General features: G+C 39.9%; 1 protein-coding gene across 2 annotated transcripts in view; it reads right to left on the bottom strand.

Moving 5' to 3' along the window:
• Nucleotides 1-21491, bottom strand: part of APC (APC regulator of WNT signaling pathway) — a 99306-nt gene extending 77815 nt beyond the window's left edge. Inside the window, exons 1-2 of one of the 2 annotated variants that reach the window (XM_039380776.1) lie at nucleotides 21476-21491; nucleotides 21179-21246 (exon numbers count right to left, since the gene is read on the bottom strand). The gene's annotated coding sequence lies outside the window, so the exon portion shown is untranslated. Of the gene's footprint in view, nucleotides 1-21178; nucleotides 21360-21475 lie in introns of those variants that run through there. The other variant, XM_039380781.1, reaches the window with a different exon arrangement.
• Between the last annotated feature and the right edge of the window lie 225 nt (nucleotides 21492-21716).

Here is a 21716-nt window from a genome sequence, read left to right as displayed (position 1 = left end):
TCAGTTTCAATATTCAAAAATATAACTACTTCTATTATTATAGATCTCTGCAGTCTACCTAGCACAGCATTTTCAAGCAGTCAAATGGATATTTGAGTCCAGAAATGGAATTGGCAATATCTGTATAAAATGTTTGATGCAATCTATACACTGTTTCCCAACTTCCTACTGTATTTATTAAAATCCAGTTTGAGACCAAATAAAATTGTCAAATAACTGTTTCCCCCCCCCATTAAGTAGTGCTAAATAGAACCTCTGAGCAGGTTAAGATCCACATATTTAAAAACATAAAATACATTCCCCAAAATATCTATTTGCTTCATAGAAATCAAGACTACTACAACAGAAAATGTAAGAGATTTTCTGGTTTTAGGTAACTGGCTCATAAATGGGACAGTTCTCTCAGCCTTTACAACCTCACCCTCTGCAGCAACACCCTCCTCCCTAGGAGCTTTCCACTATTTAATGTATTTAAAGTGATTGATATTTCATTATAAGTCATTGAATGTGCACAGTGTTACCCACCTCAGAGATTCTGGGAAGGGAATGGTTGGGTAATGGGATAAAATGTCTCCCTGGTGCCAGGCACTATGGTTTGTATTATTCGCAAATTTGAAAAAGTGTTCAGAACTTACTAATACTAAAAGCCTTCAGAACTTACTAATACAAGTTTTATGCATTGACTTATATCAGGATACATTTTATGAAAGATGGTACAAACAGATTTCATCAACAAAATGAACTGAAAACATCTCACATCTGTTTTACATAGACAAAAGTTTCATCTCAACACAGGACTTGATGACGTATTTTTGCAGCTGCTATACCCAAAGATTGTCTTGTGCCTTTCACCTTTATTTGGGAAAAAAAAAAATCAATGAAGCTGAACATGCTCTTTGCTTCCTATTTCCTTCAGTATTGTGATGGTACTTTCACTTCTCTCCCTACCACACAAGGACCATGTTCCCTCTGAGCCTTGCCCTTCCCATGTGACCAGGACCAGATAAAAGTTGTATATACACACTTGGGAATGCTCACAACTTGTTCCCATCAGCATTAGCATCAGTGTTTTGATCATGAAGAACTACAGCCCTACTGCCTCCATCAGAATTCTCTCAGAAATGTTGCATATTATTTCCCCAGTTATGGGAACTTCCAACTGTGAGCATTAGAAAGACTATCAGAAAAAGGAGTCCTGATGATCAAGAACCTAAAGGATCACCTTTCTCATGCAGATGAAGAAAGAATGAAGAAAAGTACTGTCATTGTTCCCGGTGTATCATCCAGAACATATACACTAGTCCTACAAAAATAAACAGGAATTTTCTGTAGTGAGAACTGAGAACCTTGTTCTTCTAAGATTTTCTATTATACTAATGCACTAAAATTCCACTTTTTTTCCCCAGAAGGTTGTGCTACTAATTCCTGAGCCTGAGAAGATTTTTCCACAAGCAATGACAAGATCTGTCTTTCATAGGAGTCAATTAACTACCCCACAGTCATGTAACACAAGCTAAATGAGAAAAGCAGAAAAATGCATGCTGTTTGGTTATTTCATAACTAAGTCAGTGGTACAGAAATACATCACTTGCTCTTTAAATCCTTTACTATTTAATGCTCTCTACTGTTTGCCAATTCCTTAGTTTTGTCCAGAAGTATTCCGCTCTCTGGGGCATCTTCCACTCATAATTTCTTCCTTCTCACTAAGTTTTTCCATCTGCATGCAGCTTTCTTGCTTCAAACTAAAGAAATGAAGGAGAAATACTGCTTCTCTCCTCACATCTGCTTGCTCTAGTATGGAGCCACAGCCCAACCTGTACTATATTTTCTAAAAACAGTAAAGAAATAATGAAGAGAGTTTGTATAGAAAACCATTAATCCAGTAAACTTCACCATCCATTCTTCTATCTCAGCCATATAATAAGCCCCACCTGACACAACTTTGTTTCACATTACCCATGGTTTCCTCATCCTCTAATTAATAACATCACAGTATCCTGGCGCTGTATCAGTTCATTTCCTCTGCTGTAGCTCTCTCAGGCTTCTTAGGTAGTTTACTGTGTCTGTGTACTGTAATTTCCACTTCTTACTTCAGTGTTTTCTTTCCCTTGTAACCAGCTGTGTATTATATTTTCAACCTTTCTTTCATTTAACTTTCCTTTCCACATCCTCTTAAAACTGTGGCATGACATTTGTTAGACCTCATTTCTAATGAACTTTAATTTAGATTACAGGTCTTCATCAGAAATATTTCTGTTCAAACATCAGCCAAGTTGTTACTTAATCTAGGCCACCTGTAGGACATGAGCAGGTAGCAAGTCAAAGCAATGTTGTGCAATACCTCAGGTGAAAGGCAACAGAAAAGTTCGATACATACCCTAATGAGCTCGTTTCCCCCCAATAACTACAGATATCTTAATCTTACACAATATTAACATTGTGCATTAATTTTCACACTGTTTTCTGGGTTTTAAATGGAAAAACAATCCCATCCAAAAAGCTGTGTTGCAAAAACGTAAAAATAAACAAGCTAAAAAGGCAGAAAATAGAAATGGATGGTGCTTATTCAATCTGCTAAAGGGCTGGTGGACTTTGACAGGAATCTGGAAAGCAGATTTTAAAGATGTGACCTAGAAAAAACTTATCATTTGTCTGTAACGTGCAGAAAGTAAGTTCAGTGACCAGATAAAGAGTTGACTTGCAAGTGTAGTTTATTTTAACCCACTGATGGGCTTGTGTTGGCATGTGCCTACCCCCTCATACCAAACCTCCAGCAAAATAAAGGTTTATTCTGCAATTTTGAAAACCCGCAATTGCACCTTTTAACCCACCTGCAATTCTGTTTCGGTAGTCTATTAACGGCATTGAAGGCTGAACATCTTCCACATAAAAGCCCTTGGTTAGCATAGCTCAGGGATTCTCTCATGAGTTTTTTTTCAGAGGAAAAGCTCTTCCTAGAGAACTTTGTTCATTAAATACATACTGCTCTTTTCCCCATTTGGGCCACAGAACAGAAAAATATTACACTTTTAGAGAAAGATTAAAAAAATGTTATGTCTTCCAAAGTTTCTTGAGGGATGCCAGGCTCTGGATCTGCCTGGTCTCCACTGGAGCTATCTTTTGTAAACAAAGCACATCTTAGAATATCTCCTTTAGTCTTGGTTCTGATGTACCTTTTTCACCCAAGGCTGCAAGTCCATCAGCAGCTCAGAGACTCAGGGTCAGATGCTGTAGAAGAAACTGAGCATATATAAGCTTTATAATGAACCCAGGAGCATCCCAGAATTCCACACCACTCTGACAAATGGAAGCTATATCAGTGGAATATTTACCTTTTTCTTCACAATCATCTTTTCAGTTCTCCCTTTCTTTGTTTTGAACCAGATGTTCTTAATGCAAGGACTGATTTCTTGTAAGCATTCTGACATTTTAGTAGTAATAAATCAGTTAAAAACCTATTTAGCTAAAGGTCATCAACGTATTTTTGTCGATGATATTGAAAAGGAAGAAAGGGTAATTTTCATGGAATCCTGAAAGCAAAGGCCTTTTACAAAAAAGGTATACTAACACCATTCTCCAAGTCTTGTAAGATTAAAGAAATTCCAGCTAGAGGCAAGTTTCTCAAAGTCCACTGCATTAAGGAAGGCTGTGACAAGGTCTAGAAACAGAAAGGTCTTGCTAAGTCATGGCTGTGAGTTCTCTCACTATAATTATAATCTGTTGAACACTTAAATTAAGGCCCAAGCCTCAGAGGCTCTTAGCTACAACAGGACATCTGCAGCAAATCAATCTAGAAAAACTGTCTTTTACAAGATAAATTGTTGGCAAGGAATCTGAGGATACATACATTATCCTCAGAAATATCAAAAAATTCCACATTACAGTACATAACAGTAATTACTCAGGAATTTGAAGAAGGACCACAAAAAATGGCTCTTTTTGTCAAGGCAGATTTATTCTATACGGTTTAAGGAGTACAGCTCAGCTGGTTTAGCAAAACGTGGCCTGTTTTTTATCACTGTGTATTGAAAATATTTTCCAGTGTCACAACTTTAAAGGGATTCATCAGTGCAGATCAGACAAACTGGAAATGAATTTCCTAACACTGGTGTGGTTCACCAAATCACAGTTCAGCAGGAACTGAGTCCACAAGTTGAGACAAGGCATTTCAAGAAATACTGACTTTTACTGTTCTGCAGCCTCTGATATAAGAGTCCTACAACAATGCTGGGATCTACTCAACGACTGAAATACAAGAAAGCTTGCAATTCATTTGATGCTGCAACACTTAAACTGATTGCAGTGTGCGCACACTCACAACGTGTTGCAGTGATTATACTCAAGTCTCCCACCACTCAGATTTATCTGACTGCTTGATAAGGTTAAGAAAGTCCTGTAGCTCTTTCTTGCAACCATTACAGAACTTCAGCACTACTTGATTTCTGCGCACGAAGGGATGAGCTGCTGTGGGAGGCAGCACTCCTGAAGAAGGAAGAACATTAACTCCATCCAAGCTGAAAACCAGGACAAGAATGGACTTGTACTCCCAGGTAGCACAACCCTCCAAGACACCTGGCCAGCATGCAGTTTTCCTCCTCACTGCCATAATTAATGATTGTGAGTAATGATTCATGTCAGATTTTTCAGTTAGCTTTTGTTTCGGAGGCATTCTGACTCTCTTCAGCTTATTTATTCACCATAAAAATGCATCATTGGATGATTTGGGTCTCACTCTCTTAAGGAATTGTTGTCACACAAGCCACACAATAGTGTATTGGTGGCACACTAGTTTTTTCCCCCTTCTCTTTCGGCACACAGTTTAGTGATGTTTATTGAAAGTTAAAAATACACAGCCTCATTTCAAAATATGTGTTGCTGGAGTGGGTGCTAGGATTTCTGCTTTTCTTTTAGGATTTTGAATGAATTACATCTTTAAATCTTAATTTTGGCAGCACTAGTGAGGTTGAAAAAACTTCTTTGCCTTCATTAGAGTGGGGATTGTTTTTATAAAAGTCTTAGAAGTCTAAAATGTCTTAGGATATTTTCTCCTAATAATGAAGGTTCAGCTTACTGAATAGCCAGTAAGGGACAAGAATTCAAGTATAAGCTGCCCTGTCCAGTGTTCAAGCAGTATGAATACTTTTTGAAATTGATCTACCTGCTCAGTAGAAAAGGAATGCAAATTTGAAATATTCATTATATTTCTAGACAAGCTGCTTCCAGCACCACACACATTTTTAGGAGTCACACAAAGCTGGCCTTTCTCTGGGCCATTCTTCATCTTGGAGGTCAACATGCAACTTCAAAGTAACAAAATCAGCATCTGAGACAGGTACTACAGAAAACTTACCACTACCCAAGTTACTTCAGTACTGAGAAAAAGGAGTTGAAGGAAAGGACTCGTAGTCATGCCCAGAACAAGTAAAGCACCAGTGGAGTAATGAGCAGAAAAAATGCATTTAAGTTTGTCAAAACCTGAGAAGCTAGAAGTTCCTTGATCTATACAGAGCACATATTTGAGCGCCAGCTTCCCTTCCCCAGCTTGGATCCAGGGCCACTAGCTACTCAAGACAACCAAAATACCGAAATTGCATGCATTAGACCTTAGAACCATATGATACAATTGCGTGATTAAAGTATATAATGTTGCAACTCTGTGGAAACACTCAGCTAAGAGATACAAATAAAAAAAAAAAACTATCAGAGAGGAAAAACATCCTACTGATTACAGATATATTTTACATCTCAGATTCCAATCCCTACGGACAGGTCAAAAGATAACATTTTAAATAATCACAACCATATTTAGAAAAGCTTTCCATCAGTATGTGTACTAGAACACTTTCTTCTTCTAACATATAACCCAAATATTTCAATCTTAAATGAAAAGATTGTATTTTCAAAGATCCCCAATGCAAGTCAGCTAGAACACCAGCACTAACTAGCTGCAATTTAGGGAAAGTCATATTGACACAGATACTCCTTCTCAGCATGGATTTGCATTTTATCAATCCATTACTCTTTTATAACTGTATATATTTTTAATCAAGTACTGAATCCCTTACTAGAAATAATTTGTATTGTTTTAATGTTAAAACTCAAACCATTCAAGTTTAAAGTTTGCCTGGCACTGAGCTACCCCGAGTAAACTCTGGCAAGCAAACATAATACATTGTTTCTACACAAAAGAAAATTCCATACAAAGTAGTCTTGCGGGAGACTTAGTGCCTGCAAATTAAGGTAAACTGAGACCTCAAGAATTTTAAGCATTTCCTACAACATTAGAGGAGTTAATTTTGCAAGCTAATTAGCCCAGGTGGCAAGAGAAAGGCAGAAATCTTCTCAGTAGGTAATACTTGTTCTAACAAGGAAGAAACAATAGGAGAGATCCCATGCCATTGGCAAAATCCCTTCTGTCACATGAATAGAAAATCAAAGTCCTTCTCCAGAAGCACAATGGTCAGTAATTGAAATGTTCTCATTTAAGATTATGAATGAGCTGTTCCCTAGTCTTGCTCCTTTCTTCTTCTCCTTTTCCTGATTTTCTTTTTTTTTTTTTGGCACCAGACGTGTCCTAACACTTGGAAACTTCATGTGACATTCTCATCACAGCACTTGTTGATCGTGCTATAGCTCACAGATGTGACTGAAATCACAGGGGCTTTCTGTTCTACACCTGGATGATATTTTCCCGGTGTTGCACCTTCCCTCTCCCACAGAGTAAATGCTGGTGAGTGCTGGTAGAGAAACTCATGTCAGCCTTACTCCCCAGTTTCAGAGCTGGGAGTTTTCTACACCACAGAATGTGAGCAGCGCAATTACTTCAGCACAAAAATAACATCTTTTTACAGATTTGAAGTTTGGACTACACAAAGCAATTCTGAAGCTTACAGGTCTTATAGAGACTCCTGCAATGTAATTATATAATTATATAATTATATAATGCAGAATAGAGGCAAGAATGATGAGAAGCACTATCCATCAGTGATTTGAACTGGTGCAATAAACTTCAAAGAACATGAATCTAATAAAATACACAATTCTTCAAACAGGGAACTTGGTGGCAAACTGCCTGCATGAACAATTACTTGGCGTTGTAAACAACTTGATCACTTCTAAGTCACTAGTCAGAAAATTCTCAAACAATAAACTAAGAAATTAACAAATGACTACCTTCCAAAGCTACCTATATTCAGAGCAGCTGAATTCTAAGGCAAGAATTAATATATTGTCAGAGAGCAAAAATAAAAATTAGCCATGGTAACACTAACATGGTAACACTAACACGTTGAAGGCAGATATTTTCCCAGTATTTTCCAAACAAGTTAAAACATTTTGAATTACGACCAGGCTTTGTCATTACAATGAGTTTCAGGTCTTCCTTGCTGCATAAATACTACACTGTCACACGGACTCTTCAGTAGCTTTACATCATTCAAGGCACTATTTCACTTATAAAAAAAAAAGACCTGGACATCTTGCTGACAAGTAAAATTGAGAGAGTGATTTGGAACAGTATAAAGACAGTCATGTACAGACAACTACTCTTTCATGCAAACAAAGCAATACACAAATCCACTGAGTTTAGAGGAAGACAAGCTCTCTTTCTCCATTCAATTAATTCTTTTCAGCTTCCAGCACTTGAAACATTTTTTTGGAAAAAGCTTTATGAATCAAGTCTAGTTCTCAAGGTCTTAATGACATTTAGACATTTAATTAGCAAGCCATCACCTGGACTGGCATCTAAATCTTTTGTCAGAGACCTAATTCCATGCCAATTCAAACATCCCATTAGTCTTATATTAACTAACAAGAAGTCTCATAATATTCTGGCTACTTTGCACTGGCATGCATTGACACAACAGTGGATTCAGTCTAATTGAATGCAAGGACACAGACTTACAGTGTACACACATTAAACTAACAAGGATATTCTAAGACAAAAATATAATAGCCACATGTATGAACTGGTACTCAGCCATACTTTGTGCTTCCTGGTAGCCTGGGTGAATTTTGACATTCAATTTAAAAAAAAAAAAATATTGATTGAATTATAACTATTTCATTGATTCTAAGCTGAATCCTGTTCTTAAACCTTTCTGGAGCTCATTCTGAACCATATTTAGAGACATATGTTGGCATTTCTACCACAAGACATATTCAGTACACAGGTTTTTGTAAAAAGTCATTAACATATATAACAATACATAATAAGTAATAATAAGATGTATTTGGAACCAAAGAAGAAAAATCACAGCGGCAAATGCCCTTTTTCAGCTTGTATCTCTTCATTTAGAGCTATAGTTTTCACTGAAATAACAACAAAGGACAAAATGTAGAAAAATGCTAGAGTAAATGGCATAAATTCTGTAGGGTTTTTTTTCTTCCTTTTGTAGAAACCGGAATTTTACACAAGTTTGAGTCAGCACTCCACTAGACTGAGCTAAAACTAGAATCCTATACAACAAAAGGTTTGTAGTTGAACAGTTTGAATACCATGGAACAAAACCCTAATAAAGTGATTCTGCAGAAACACAGGGGAGAAGGAAAACTGGTGCCAAGAAAGATTAAAGAAATAGATATAAAAGGGAATTGGGAAATATTCAGAGTTGTCCTTAATCTTGGTATTGATAAAGTCTGCAAACAAATTTTGTTACATTGTCTTATTAAAAAAAAAATCAATTTAGCTTTATGTTAAGAAGCAACAATGTGCAAGGAATATGGTCATATATTAGATTCTGCTAAGCTTGGAATCTCATGTATCTCAGCAGTGCCTGCTGACAAGATCTTCTTAGCTGTGATTGGTGACAACTGTAGTGTCAAGGTTACTGGCACTGCAGCTTTCAGTCCTAAACTGCTGACAGGTAGCTTTTTGATGTCAAAAGTTAGTAAATTCTAATGTAATCAGCTTGCTTTTTTTTTATTGGTCTAGATCCTGATGTGTAGCAGTTGCTATACAACAATTACTTTTGTTGTATAGCACCTGCTGACAACCAACAATTTTACCCAAACTTCATTCCACATCCAAGTCTTTCCTGACTAATACAGAGTAATCAAAGAGACTTTATGTGAACCCTTGGATTGCAAGTTCCATAGGAAACAGCTTAAAAAGAGTAGAGAACTTAAATGTAGATCTTTCTGAGCAGAAAATACAGAAGTTACAAACAACCTCAGTGAGACCAGAAAGGCATTTAACTCCAGAAACCCCATTATTCAAGCCACGTACAGCATTTTCTTTGAAGAATGGCTAATTCAAATACCTGTACACCCCCCAACATCACCATCATCATGATGGCCGGGCTTCGCGAACGAAGATTTGGGGAGGGCTCTACCCACACTTGTTACAAGCGCGCTGGTGGCTAAAAAGGCCAAAACGAGATAAACAAGCCCAGTTGCAAAAGGCACAGCGGAAGGACTCCTTAGGTGGTATATTCTGCAAGGCACGATTCTTTCTGCGTTGTCTTTTCTCCTCAAGGGTGATGCTGTGTGCTTCCTCAAAAGCATCCGCATCGTTATAGATGGTGTGTCTCCAGGCCTCCCGATTGCAGGCCAGAGTAGACCAGTTATGATGATCAATATGGCCAAGGTTGAGATGTTGTTTCAGGGAGTCCTTGTATCTCCTCTTCGGGGCTCCTCTCTTGCGGCAGCCGATGGCAAGTTCACTGTAAAGCAAGATCTTAGGGAGGCGGTGGTCCTTCATCCTGGAGACGTGCCCTGCCCAACGCAGCTGTGTTCTCATCAACATGGCCTCAATACTTGTGACTGCTGCTTGTTCTAGAACAGATGTATTGGTCACATAATCTGACCAGAGGATGTTTAGGATTGTATCGAGGCAGCATTGATGGAAGCATTCTAAGAGTCACAGGTGGTGGCGGTAGATGACCCATGATTCAGATCCATATAAGAGAGTAGACAGCACTATGGCTCTGTAAACACTGACCTTTGTACTTTTCTTCAAATGTTTATTTTGGCAAACACTTTTAAAAAAAGCATTATATGCCTTTGCTAACCTGCTGTCGATCTCTCCGTCAATCTTACCATCTGAGGAGATGAGGCTACCTACGTAATTAAACTGCTGGACTGATTTGAGCTCTGATTGGCCAATGGTGATATGGGGATGATGGAAGGCTTCCTGAGGTGCCAGTTGATAGAGAACTTCTGTCTTCTTTAAGCTGACTTCCAGCCAAAAAACCTCAGCAGCGTCTGCAAAGCAGGATGTTAAACGCTGCAGAGCTGCTTCTGTGTGGGTGACAAGGGCGGCGGCGTCATCAGCCGGATAAGATGGTTTAAGGTCTTGGTGTGGGCCTTCAGTCACCTTAGGTTGAAAAGGCTTCCATCAGTACGATATTGAATGTAGATACCGTCCTGATCATCGAGGTCTGCCGTGGCCCTTTGGAGCATCATGCTGAAAAAGACTGAATAGGGTTGGAGCGAGAACACAGCCTTGTTTCACACCATTAGTTATTAGAAAGGGCTCAGAAAGTGCATTGCCATATCTGACTTGGCCGTGCTGATCCTTGTGGAGTGAGATGATCATTTTAAGGAACTTGGGGGGACAACCTAAGTGTTCCAAAATCTGCCCTAGACCTTTTCTGCTCACAGTATCGAAAGCCTTGGTGAGGTCAACAAAGGTTACATAGAGACCTTTGTTCTGTTCCTTACACTTCTCTTGCAGTTGTCTGAGAACAAACCCCCCAACATAGCTGAATTCTAAGAAACACAATGAGAAAAATACACATGCCCATCACAAAAAAAAAAAAAATTAAAAGTATTGAGTTTAAAAGAGTTGTGTCCTGTATCTCTTCTGCTACAGTAGAAGAAACACAGTTACTTAGCCCTTTACAGTCTATGCTCTGCACATCACAAATGGGAATTTCTCACTCCAGGAACTCCTCAATGTGTGGATAAGAGAACTCCTTCCTTGGGGCAGGCATTATGGGCACTGGAAGGGCATTTGTGCAGGCTTGAAAGTACAAACTTTTCTTTCAGAATGAAAGCTAATTCCTCTTTGTCATGAAAATGAAGTGTCTACTCATGTATTTGAAGCTTTTACTGAACAGCAAAATGATAAGATGGCCAGCATTTTCAATGAAATAGGCAAGTTGCTACAGAACACTAAAATTTCAACCAGGAACTATGTCAACTACAGGAAAGGTATTTTTTACTAAATAGGGAAGAGCAGTGCAAAGGTGTAGTGGTTTGAACCAGGTTTTCCCTCTGAAGCTAAGAAAGTGGTAAAACCCCAGGGGGTGGTGACCCCTGGAAGTTTTGAAGTTTTGTCCAATCTGTGCTCCTGCGAAATGTAAACATACCACAAGCAAATGGAAGAGAAGGTTACTTGTAGTTGGGTTGAAGAAGTGGTAGCCATGTTCTGAGGCCACAAGGAGCAGAGGGCAGGAGCCCCTGGGGGGCTTTGGCCCCCAGCCCCCAGTGGGGCCTGCGGGGACCTGGAACAGCATAAAGCTGGGCTAGGTGCCTGCAGCTGAGAGCTAAGAAAGTTTTCTCCACTGTGAGTGAGCAGAGACAGCAGTGGCAGAAGCAGCGTCCAGAAGCGATGGCAGAGAGCCAAAAAGATAAGAAGCGGCAGAGGCGGCTTGCAACCAGGCAAGCAGACACAGAGACGTCTAATGAAGAGAGAGAGAGCCGAGAGAGCAGCAGGGAGAGAGGAAGCTGGGGTAAGAACTGGAATAAGACCCCAGACTCCTTTGAGACCCTTCCTGGAAAAGGAGGAAGATGATGGACTCTTACTTGAAAGAGCCTTGGAGTGCTGCAGCACCAGAGAGAGAGAGGAGCTGAGAAGCTCAAAGACGTCCTGAAGCTGGATCGGGACAGAGAGGAATGCAGGGGGAGTTGACCTTGGCCCCCCTCGCTGCTGCTGCTAAGCCTAGCAGCCTGAGACAAAGCACAGGAGCTCTGGTAGAACTCTTGAGGCAAAGGCTTTCAACTAAATGCTGCCCAAGATGTTCTGACTCACGGGTGAACCCCCCTGAAGAAGGGACTTTCACAAAGATGCCCCTGCATTTCATGATATGCCTGTGGTGAAGCGAGTTTTGTCCCTGCTGGCAGTCCACAGGTCAGACCTTTGTTTGGAGTCAAAGGAAAACCAAGAGGAGTGAAAGGAGACCCCCTTGTGTGTATTGAGAAGAGATCCAGCTACAACAATCCAGTTACGGCTGCTGCATAGAGACACAGAGAACCTGCTGCCTTAGAAGATGCTGCTGCTCAGAGTAGAGACTAAAAGGGATCTGTCCTCCTTCCCTCCTGGATTTTTATTTGGAGGGGAGAAGAGATCTGATCCATTGTAAATACTTATGTCATGGTAGAGATAGCTGAGATCGTGTGTATAATGTATTATAATATTTATTTGTACAGTCATTGTAATATAATTCCCTTTCCCCAATTTGGGTCTCGTGTGATTGTCTGGAAAACCCACTTCACATTAGGATTGAGATGTGACAGGGGGCTAGGACTAGGGAATTAGAATTTTGGGTATCCCCAACCATGAAAGCTGATTCCTCTTTGTCATGAAAATGAAGCGTCTACACATGTATTTGAAGCTTTTACTGAACAGCAAAATGATAAGATGGCCAGCATTTTCAATGAAATAGGCAAGTTGCTACAGAACACTAAAATTTCAACCAGGAACTATGTCAACTACAGGAAAGGTATTTTTTACTAAATAGGAAAGAGCAGTGCAAAGGTCAGCCACTTGGACCCTTAAAAGCCATTAAGTAGAGTTCTGACAATGCTTCAAAGCTTTGGGAACTACAACTCAGCATTTAACTGCATGAAAATTTCATAAATGAAGGCATGCCAAATTTCTGGTCCTAAGAACAACCTTAATTTTTACTGAATAGTAAAGACCAACACAACTAGCCATCAAGATCAATGTTGATACCAAAGGACTTTGCAACACAAAAAAATATTTTCCATTATATTTTTAAAACACATCAAGTATTAGGATGGTGTTTTGGAAACAAGTAACCACAGTAAAGAGATATGTAATCTGAGCAACACAAACCAAGACAGGCAGTAGTGGTATGACACAAAGATGTCAGCAACTTGAGACAAAGTGGAAGTTCTTTGCAAGACTTGCATCTGAATTTAGAACCATAAACACAGCACTATGACCTGTGTCCAACTGGAACAGCTGAGGAACTCAGTATTTTTATTCAGATACTCTACACACAAAACACAACTTAGGAGGAGTAAGAGCTTGCTTGATCAAACTATGCACTCCACTTAGAAATGTCTTGTTTCACAGTTTGATGAAGCTGAGCCTGTTTCAAAGGATGTTACACACACACAAAGCAATGGAGGCAACTGCTGATGACTAAGATGACAATTAACATGCTGCAGTTAAAAAATCTTGCACTTTCCACAACCTCTTTTCAGATGGTTCAAGCAGGCAAGGAATGGATTGCACTATTAAACTAAATCAAAGATAAGTCTGGTGATTTTTATTCCAGATTTTGATTAGCATAGAATTATTTAAAATATTTCAATTATCAGTGATAACTGAATATTTAAATGTTTCAACCAAAATAAAAGCTGTTATTACATCACACTAGTTGAAGCAGGCTTGACCATCTATGAGGATAACAAGTAGCATGGCTACTTCTTGTAGAACATGAATATATTTGCTCAAATTCTTACACCACAGCCTCACAAAACACTTTTCCTACAGTTACTGAATTCCAGGACAATACTGTTACCATGTCTGAAATAAATTACACTTCTAAAAAAATTAGGAACTAAAAGACTGTACTCTCCAAGCTACTAAATTCCAACAGCCCCAAGTAGGTATCAATATGATAAATTACTTTCCCACCACATCCTTCATATGCTCTCAAACATACCCAAAGAAAGGTTCATTAATGTTAAGTACATAGAAGGACTTTTCAGAATGCATGTTCGGCACACAAATAGTTTGTACATAAAAAATACTACCTACTATCTAAGAAAAAAATATTATCCTCTTGCATAACAAAGAGCCCACATACATGTGAAAAGAGCCATTTCAATCAGGAGTCCTCCTGTAATAGCACAAACTACTGCTTTTTAACAGACTGTGTAAGTCTGATCTTCAGACCTATGCTGCAAGGAATAACTAAACCTCCTGCTCTTCCCTGCAAACAAAAGCATCGAAATACAGATCGAGCTATAAACTCACCTCAATTTTAACTTGCTCTGCAGCACACTCCTTGGTGTAGTTACATGTTGTAATTAAGAGAAAAAAAGGAGTGGCATGAAAAGCAATATTACTTTCAAACTCCACTACTCGGAAAATCAATAATTTCTGAGAACAGAGACCAGCTGCAGGTAAGAACTTTATACCCACAGTGAGTAACAGCTACCTGTTAGAAAAAAGTCTACAACTCTATCCCAGTGGAGAAGGACACAAGTTTATTACAAAGAATACTTATGAAAAACTATTAATTAAAATGTCCCAAAACAAGAAACAACACAACAAAAATCTCTGCACACTACATGCCATATTTTTTTGTTTTTAACAAACACCAAAATCTCCAGGAAATTATTCCAACACAAAGCAACATTACATATAATGAATAGGTTGGACAAATTCCTCATAATAATTCCAAGATAGCAACATTTTGCTCCTATCAGTCTGAAGTTCCCTGTTTCTCCAGGGACAACACAAGCAGCAACATGGATACAAGTCTGTTCTGCTGTATAAACCTGAACATAAAGTATGTGACCAAGATGTTCACAGAACTTTTGCACAAAGAAACACCTGCAAAAATAAACTTGTGAGTAATTTCCTCTGAAGCTGTGGGGACACATTTAGTGTTACAATACTTATTATTTTCACCATTCCGTTTGAATGTCATTTGTTGTTTATATACTCAGATTTGCACTCTGTATCTCATTTTTATTCACACTCTTACCTTTCCATATTCCTAAAAAAAGAGTTAAAAAGTAATACAATCCAAACCCCAAACAATTCAATTATCAAGAGACAAACCAAAATAAGGATCAGGCTACAGCATACTACACTGACAGCTCTAAGTTCTATCCTGCCATGCTTACTCAGGCATGCAAATACTTCTTTTAGAATCATAGAGTTGTTTGGTTTGGAAAAGACGTTTAAGATCATCAACACCAATAACACTGCCAAATTCCTGCCCCTAATTGCCACAACTAAATGTCTTTTAAATACCTCTAGGGATTTAAAAGAGATCACTTTTTTATCACTTTGTGATACTCAATCACTTCCCTTGGCAGCCTGTTCCAATGCTTGACAACCCTTTTGGCAAAGAAATTTTACCTGATAATCAGTCTAAGACTCTCCCTATGAAACTTGAGACTATTTATTTCCTCTTGTTCCATCACTTGTTACTTGGCTGAAAGAGACTGACTCCCATCTGGCTGGAATCTCCTGTCAGGTAGCTGTAGAGAGTGATACAGTCCCCATGAGCCTCCTTTTCTCCAGGCTAAACACCCCCAGCTCCCTCAGCTGCTTCTCACAGAACTTGTGTTTCAGACCCTTCCCCAGCTCCGTTGCCCTTCTCTGGACTTGTTTCAGCAGTCTTTCCTGCAATGAGGGACCCACAACTGAGCACAACTTGAGGTGTGGCCTCACTAGGGCCCAGTACAGGGGGAGAATCACTTCCCCGGTCCTGCAGGTCACACTACTGCTGCTCCAAGCTAGGATGCCACTGGTTTTCTTAGCCACTTGGGCACACTCCGGGCTGCTGTCAACCAGCACCCCCTGGTTCTTCTCTGCTGGGCCGGTTTTCAGCCCCTCTGCCCCCAGCCTGTAGTGCTGCAGGGGGTTGTTGTGACTTGGCACTTGATCTTGTTGAACCTCATACCATTGGCCCCAACCCACCAATCCAGCCTGTCCTGATCCCTCTGCAAATCCTTCCTGTGCTCTGGCAGATCAACATTTCTGCCCAAGTTGGTGTCATGTGTAAATTGACTGAGGGAACACTTGATCGCCTTGTCACTAAAGACAGACATAAAACAGGACTGGCCAACATTAAGTCCTGGGGAACCCCACTAGTGACCAGGCCCAGCTGTATGTAACTCCATTCACCACAAGTCCCTGGGCCTGGATGTCTTTTACCAGTTTTTTACCCAGTGAACACTGCATGTGTCTAAGCCATGAGTAGCCAGCTTCTCCAGGATAATGCTGTGGGAAACAGTGCCAAGGGTTCTACTAAGGTCCAGGTAGACAATACTCACAGCCTTTCCCTCGTCCACCAAGCCGGTCACCTTGTCATAGAAGACCAGGCTGATCAAGCAGGACCTGCCTTTCGTAAACCCAAGCTGGGTTTAGGATGGCACGGAATGGCACTCAACACAATCCCAGGCACTGAGGTCAGGGTGACAGACCTGAATTAGAAGTTACCTCATACCTACACAAGGAGTCCACAATCCAAATCCAAACTCCAGTACAGCCTATAACAAAACAACCCAGAGGGGGCTGCAGGAAAATGCTTCTCATTGATCAACTGCATTTCAACTTACAGTATGTAAAAATACTTGAAATCTTATTCCAAGAAACAGAAAAGTACAACCAAGTCGTATATTGAGTTTTAAGACTCAATTCCCTTAAAGTGGAAAAAACAATGAGACAAAGCAAGCATGTTTGAGTAATATAACTAAATTTCTGTATAAAATGTGTTAAATTGGAATTTTTAACACCATTCTTTAAGAAAAATATTGCTTAGTTCTAAAGGGATTCTTGTCTGAGGCCATTTAAATGGAAGAACAGCAGCAATGTGGGCTCTCCATAGCAGGGGTTTCAAAGAAGAGAAAAAGCTCATGTGATCCTGAGAACCTTTTTCCATTAATAAAGGGAAAGCCAACTCACACAATTTATGCTTTCATGATTTCTTTGCACTCTTGTCACACAATAATGAGAAGTCCTAGTTTCCTTCCAGTTCCCTCCACATGCCAGTTACTACAAAAAAGGCCAATCTACTAACAGCCAAACTCAGTTTTGTGAAACTCAGCACCTTTCAGAACCTATTTAAAGCAACCGACAATCATACCATTAACTGCACAAATAAGAAAGTTTTTTATTGATTTCCAGAAAAAAATACACAATTTTCACTCAAAGAATTTAACCTATATGTGAAAAGGTAAGCCTTAAGTAATGTTTTCCTACGTCATCAGAATTCTATTCAGAATTCTATTAGAATATAAAGTTCATCTCTTCAAAAAAATCACAGCATTAAGAAAGGTATCATTACACTTTATCACACATCCTCAATTCTTTTTATTTTGAAAATTAAGTTTGCATGAATAAGGTCTCTTTTTCCATTAGAGATTAATATTTTATCAATTTGTGCTTAAAATACACCCTTGAAGAATAACGCTACACTTATGAAAGACATATCAAAATGCTATTGATACTTAAACTTCAGTGTTTTAGTTTAACACTTCCATAGAGAAATCAAACTACTTGTTCTCCTAATACAACTGTATTTACTTATTCAGAAGATATTCTTGTCTACTGAATTTTATTTCTCACCTTCTGAAAATCCACATGGAAGTAATGGCAAAATAAATTCTCTCTGATCTTAAAAAGCACTCATTTTTTTAAAATTTCTTATTTCCACTAGTGATGACTAATACTAAAGCAATCATTTCTTATTAAAGACACAAATGAACATACTCATGAATCCAACTAATCTTTGGCAGTCAGTTCAAATTAGCATATACTATCTTTGTAACCATGACCAGCAAGCAGTATCAGAGGTACTGCTACAACAGTATATGGAGACAAGAAAACCAAGCAAGTATTAATCTCTTTAACCTTTCTGGCAACTACCTACCTCTCCCATAATCTTCACCGACACACGTCACATACAGATGCGCAATATTGAGCAAATGCTTAATGCCTTGTAGCTTGATCACCCAGCTACAACTAAAACTGAATGGCAATCACCCAATAACTCATGTTCTGCAAGAGCAAAGCATGACTTGCCATTGAAATCACCATCACAGTTTATTCAAACACTATTTTAACAAAGTAATACTTGTAATCACAACTGAAGTTGATTAGGATCAAAATTCCAACAGTGGGAGGTATCAAAACATTCTAAATCGGGTATGTTAATCTGAAGGGTATAAAATTCATGACTCTAAGGTAAAAGTGGTTTTGCTTTGCTAATGCTGGTAATAAATGAATGATGAAAATATGAGCTTTAACAGCAAACAATTAGAAGATCCATTTAAATATCAGTTACAACTACTTTCCAGCTGAGTTCACATACATTTATTCAGTACACTTAGTTCATGCATTTTTTAAAATTACAGCGGAAGGTTCACTGAATAAACTTCAGTCATCATAAAATAATCTTGATAAAACTTTTTTCTTTTAACATTCATAATATTGATACTCTCATTAAAACATGAAAACACCCTGTTTTATTCACCAAGCTGGCTACTTCAGTCCATTAAATCATTGCTTATTTCAGCACAAGTGAAGTTACTAACCACAAGTTACTAAAATCATACTTGAAAACAGAGTAACTTGATATTAAAAAAAAGATATTGCCTCCTACTGTTCAAATTACACTGAGACAACTCAATGGAGAATATGAGGCACAACAAAAAAACATAGTTTTTTGAAATCAAAGTTTCAGATTGTGTCAGAGAAGACCACAGAATTAATGGACTTCTATTGTATAACCCTATGAAACAACTTTTAAAGCATAGTTTGAAAGCAGAAACAAGATGCACACTATCCAAAATCAGTGCTGTGCTTTCACTTGCCACTCACAAAAGGGTCAACCCTTCAACAGAAGGAACCACAGTGGCTCAGCTGGTCCAAGCCCTCTGCCCTAACAGGGTCACCCTAGAGCACACAGTACAGGATTGCACCCAGATAGTTCTGGAATATCTCCAGAGAGCGAAACTCCACACCCTCTCTGGGCAATCTCTTCAGTGCTCAGTCACCTACACAATAAGGAAGCTCTTCCTCATGTTCAGGTGGAACTTCCTGGGCACCAGTTTCTGCTGTTCCCTCTTGTCCTGTTGCTTGGCACCACAGAGCAGAGCCTGGTCCATCCTCTGACCCCTCCCTGCAGACACTGACAGACATTGGTAAGATTCTTTCAGAGTCTTTTCTCCAGACTAAACAGGCCCCACTCCCTCATCCTCTCCTCTGTGGTATTTCATGCACTCATAATAATTCAGAATAGCTTGCTAATATTTCTAAAAGCACAAATATAGCACCTGTGTGAACAATTCTTTATTGTTACTGAGCTGTTTGAAACAAACATGAGAAGTTAGCTAATAAAAACCAATTCAACCTGTTTTACTTGTACACAAAGAAGGAATTTTCAGAGTTTAGCCAAAATAAAGTCAGCCAAATCAAAACTTCCTTTCTTGATCATTACAGGATTTAGGAAGCTTTATTGTTAACTAAGCTGTTTAGTTTTAAATACAATCATAGGGAGATATAAATCCCTTACTGCAGAGGTTATCTAGATATAACAGATACCAGAAATAACCTAGAAGTATTTATTGAAAGTAAATATACACGTACGTACAAATACATATATATTATGGAAAGCATACACAAGGTGCTGTAAATACAAAATGGAGGTGTTTGTTAGGGCCAACAGCTACTAGTTCAGCATTAATACAAACCAAAACAGTATCACAAACTCTCTGCATAAGTGACATAGCACACTGTTGAGGGTATTCGTTGTACACTTAAAAAAAGCCTGTAGTTGTGACGCCAGTTACTTGAGGAATATTTGGTGCAACACATGCCCAGATACCAAAATTTGACATATCTGAGTGTGGATTTCATTGCATGGAAGATATGCACAAATAAGACAGACTGTAAAACATGTTTTATGCTCAATAGAGTTTCCTACTGTATTACTTAAAAATAATAAAAAAAAAATAAGTAACTATATTACCATGTGCATTTTCACAACTTTTTGTTTTGGTTTTTCCTTTATGCAACCAAGTATATATACCTTTTACCAAATTTTTTAATACTTTTTTGACTCCTAAAGCATCCAAGGAGAGCAAGGTCTTTGTCACTGGACAGAACTATGCTATAAATAGTCTTCATTGTAACTAAAGGGAAAAAAAAACATATCAAGGATGTTGAAGCTGAAGCATAACAACGACCTCATGACATTCACTTTAAGGCTAATATTTCTTGAGTGTTTAGAATTGGATGAACCCATCTGGCATACAATTCTATTCAAAGCCAGTTTAAAAATATTAGATTACTGCACCTGGATAGGAAAAAAGGTCAGTTTCTCTGCATTGCCATTAATGACTCAATCTCACTTAACTCTTGCCATAGCTTTAACTTACCAAAATGTCAGCAATATTCCTGAAGAAAAGCTTTCAAACCTGTGCTTCTCCACTGGTACACAGAAACACCTCCTCTCATTCAATCAGTAGTTGGTAGAAACAAGTACATGAAAACACATTCCGCAGAAACTTATTTTATTTTTTTTCAGAAAGTTAAAAGTTTCTGTGACAGTTTTACCAAAAGGCTTGTCTTCAGGTCACAACCATCATATTGTTTATAGTTGGTGGGGGGGGTGGGGTGTGGAGAGGCACGGACCGACGGGGGAGGACACATGCAAGGCAACAGTAAACAGAGTCAGATACTTTAGTACACCTGCATCTTCATTTCTCTGCAGTTAACTCAATGAAGCTGACATTTACAGAAATCTGAACTATTTTGCTTTACATCCAACCACTTCTGAAGCTGTGAATGGCAAGGAAGACTAAAATTACTACAGGAACCGAGGCTGCCGTCACAGACACCTGTACACATCCGCCCCTCGTCGCAGGAGGTCAGAGAGGGCACATAACAGAAAACAAGCCCTGCTAACAGAGATTTTCGAGATTAATAAGTTGTCTAACAGTTTTTTAACTGAGGGGTTTCCACGTCAAGGCCCTTAAATATCTTCTCACAGAGGACAGCGGCTCAGCTCTTCCTAAGACGCAGCCTTCACACTCCAGTGGCATTTCAGCTACCGAGCAGCCGAATGCTTTCCAGCACGCTTTGAGGAACCAAACCACTAAGTGACGCCGAATCACATTTGTGGCACCGCTAATAAATAAATAAACTCGTGAACGACAGCAGCACTATGGGCTTTGGGTGACCCGCACCGGGCCGGGCGGGGACAGCGCCCTGAGGGCTCAGCCCGGTCCCGGAACTCACCTGTGCGCTTTCCTCTGCCCCCGCCAGCGCTGCCGCGGCTCTTCCGCCTCCTCCGCCGGGCCGCCGAGCTGTGCCCCGTCCCCAGGGCAGTGAGGGAGCCGTGAGGGGCGAGGGGCGCCCGCGCATACGGGGCAGTCGCGCTCCCTCCTCACCGCCTCCCTGCCCCGGCTCCCCGGCTCCTCATCCCCGCTACGAGGCACCCCCGGCTTCCTCGTCCTCCCCCTCCCCGCTGCCCAGCACCTGCCTCCCCTCAGCCGCGTCGGCGCCGGGACCGCGTCTCCCTCCAACCCTGCCCACCTCGTCCCTCACTCGCTGCCCCCGGCCGGTCCCCCCGCCACCGCCATCTTTTCCGGGAGGGGAGAGGGGCGCGCACGCGCGGCCGCGGCGAACACGGGCCTGCAGCGGCGGCCGCGCGCAGGCGCGGGGACGCGCCTCACCCCACCCCGGGATCGCGCACCTGAGGGGGCACGGTGGGCCCGACCCTCAGATGGAGTGGGTTAGTCGAGCTTGGTCGCCTACCTTTGTCCGTGAGGTTTGC

Source organism: Pipra filicauda, unplaced genomic scaffold (assembly GCF_003945595.2).
Source record: "Pipra filicauda isolate LSUMZ 115617 unplaced genomic scaffold, ASM394559v2 scaffold108_size2327098_pilon, whole genome shotgun sequence".
NCBI lineage: Eukaryota > Metazoa > Chordata > Aves > Passeriformes > Pipridae > Pipra > Pipra filicauda.
This window is presented reverse-complemented; position numbering and strand designations above follow the sequence as displayed.